This window comes from Lathyrus oleraceus, chromosome 1, assembly GCF_024323335.1.
Source record: "Lathyrus oleraceus cultivar Zhongwan6 chromosome 1, CAAS_Psat_ZW6_1.0, whole genome shotgun sequence".
NCBI lineage: Eukaryota > Viridiplantae > Streptophyta > Magnoliopsida > Fabales > Fabaceae > Lathyrus > Lathyrus oleraceus.
In genome coordinates this window covers 272901096-272904344 of record NC_066579.1, presented here as the reverse complement: position 1 = coordinate 272904344, position 3249 = coordinate 272901096, and positions in this window count along the sequence as shown.

Below are 3249 nucleotides of genomic sequence, written 5' to 3'. Positions count from 1 at the left end.
ATGCCAATAAATGGACTTATACCAATCTCACAAACAAAGGCGGATACCGGATACCAATAAATGGATTTACACCAATCTCCTAAAACAAAACAATGATACCGGATGCCAATAAATGGACTTATACTAATCTCACAAACAAAACAAAACATGGATATCAGATGCCAATCTATCTGGACTTATTCCTATCTCCACAGGATGATCATAGGAATACAAATGCCAACAACATGGACTTACAATTGAATCCTCACATACAACAATCAAACAGAAGCACTAAGCAAAGAGGACATAAGTGGCCAATGAAATGGTCTTACACTCAATCCCTTCCAAATCATAGGAACACTGGCCAATGAATGGACCTACAGTTGATTCCTCAATGGGCAAAATCAAAGATGTGTCACAAAGATATGAAATGATGACCATGCAATAATGAGCAATTAATGATGATAAGTGCACAAAGGTATGCAAGCAAACATGTACAGATGGATCAAGCAATCAATCAAACAAAGTCATTTAGCACACACTATATACAAGCAATTAGGCTCAAGCAAGGGTTAGACTTTAAAGTCAACTGGAATGGGGTGAGTGGTGCTCTTAACCTTAACATTGAGAGTTAAGGTGAAGCAGATGAAAGGATATGAGGGGTGTGCCTCATAGCTCTTATCCCTGGTCAGTGTAACACCCCGATAAAAATAAGATAATTATTTAATTTAAGTTAATATTATATTTATTAATTTAATTAAGTAATTGGAATTATTGGATTATTATTATTATTATTATTGGAATAATAATTATTGGAAAGTATATAAGTGGGAAATAAGGAAAAAGAGTTCCATTTGGTAAAGAGGGTTTTCACGTGAAAACAGAGAAGCGGCTGAAAAGAGGAAAAGGGCAAAGAGACAGAGCAAGAGGAAGAAGGTTGGAGAAGAGAAGAGCTTGAGGCTAAAGGATTGCCGGATTAACTCAGGTAAGGGGGGTTTATCGTCGTTTAATGGGTATTATGGGTTAACATGTAATGGGTAGTGATAAACCGTTGAATTGACCCTAATTGGGATGTTGAATGCTGAAAAATTGTGTTGGATAAGTTGTGTTAAAGCTGTAATTGAATCTGTATTTGTGTGAGTTGCGATTTCCCGAACGTATAGCTTTTTACGGAATCGGAATCGGAGGTCCGGAAGTCCTCCAACGGCGGAAAATGCGGAGAATTCTGCATTCTGCTTCGTGTTAGCGCAGGAACAACTTTCTGTCTTGCGTTAACCGGTTAACCCAGGGCGTTAACCGGTTAACACTGTTATGAATTGTGAAATATTGCTGTTTTGCTTGCGTTAACCGGTTAACCCAGGGCGTTAACCGGTTAACACTGTTGAGTTTTGCTAGAAAGCGTGTTCTGTCTGCGTTAACCGGTTAACCCAGGGCGTTAACCGGTTAACACTGTTGGAAAAGTGAAAAATTAATATTTGAATAATGTGTGCATAATTGGTGTTTGGCCTATATTGGCGTATGATGTAATAGGGATTAATTCCCGCTGTTTTGAGCAGTATAGGTATTAGTGGAGTGTGCTAATACTGTGATTAATTATTTGACATGATATGATGTTTTGATACATGTGCTGATGATGTGTGAAAATATGCATAATGTTGTGAATGTATATATTATGCATGTGTTGGTGAATGGACTGTTTTATGGCTTAGAGTGTGAGCATATGTCCATTGTGGATTGTTGTTAATGATGTTGCATTGCTAGGTGAATTAGCATGCATATTGTGGCCTTTATGGTGGTAGCTAATTCCCATGGTGAGGAATTAGTGAGTAAATCATTGTGGATTATTGTTGATGATTTTGCATTGCTAGGTGATTTAGCATGCATATTGTAGTCTGTATGGTGGTAGCTAATTCCCATAGTGAGGAATTAGTGAGTTGGTGGTAGCTAATTCCCGTGGTGAGGAATTAGTGAGTGAGTCACTAGGTCTCAAATGAGTGGGACTAGTGGGCTTGGTAGCCGTATCTGGATTTGATCGGTGAGGTGAACTATATGTTCACGAATAGTCGGTACCGCATGCATGGAGTCTCATTGCATAATGTATGTATGGCGTATGATATGAATGGATGTATTCCAGTATTATACGTGTGTTGTGTGTTGTGTGTTGTGTTGATGTTGAGTATGATTGAGTTGATATTGCCGTTGTTGAATGTGTAATCTGATCTGGGTGATGAAATGTGTTAAATTACTTAACATTGCATGATATTTTATAATGCTTATTATATCGATTGAGGAACTCACCCTTACAACTAATTTTCAGGTAACGAGCAGTGATTGAGTAGGAGCTAGTGCTTGGAGTCTAGTGTAGTCTCCTTAGTGGGTCATGCTCTGATAGATGTAACATCGGGACGGGATGTTTTACCTTGTTGAATAATTTTACATGTAATGTGTTACATGTTTTTCATGATCGATTTGATCTCTATCCGCTGCGTATTATGCAAATGTTTTATTTGATAAATAAATGAGCATGACAATCTACTTTGATGAATGGTGTGAAGTTAATTGTGTGACACCCTTAACTGCATAATTACTCTGATTTATATATGTTGTTTTAATTAAATATTTGGGGTATTTTAGAAGGGTGTTACAGTCAGGGGGAGCATCGAATATCAGAAGGTGTGGGAGTTCAGAAAGTTGGAACTCTCTCCACAAGTTAATGACTCTATAGATCTTGGGTTAAGATCCACAATGCTACAACATGTAATGTGAGTAAAGGGATGACACACAGAATAGTAGGAGATGGACTACACATCTCTTTTATCTACCAATTGCCTTATCAAAAGGACTTTTCCTGCTTGGGGACAAAGATAAACAATCACAAACATTGCCTCTTAAGGAGGACTTCAGACAGGTGTCTGGCCAAGTAACAGACCAGGTCTTCCAGACTACATGAAGAAGAGATGTTATACCTAATTAGTTAAGCAACCAAGCAAGTTCAAAATGAACTTAAGCAACTAATGTACCTGAAAACAATCCAACTCAATCAGTATACAATTCAAAAAAAATCAAACAGATAATCCAACAGTCAACAGACAATACACAATCAACAATCAAAGCTACATTGTGCAAGGCACAAGCTCAACTCAAATGAGCTAAGAGCAACCTACAAAACAAGTCAAAGTTAGTCCATAACAATCAAACAAACCAACTCAAGCAATGTGAATTAATCTCCTTAAGGCCATGTACTTCTTAACCTGAAAACAAACTCAAACA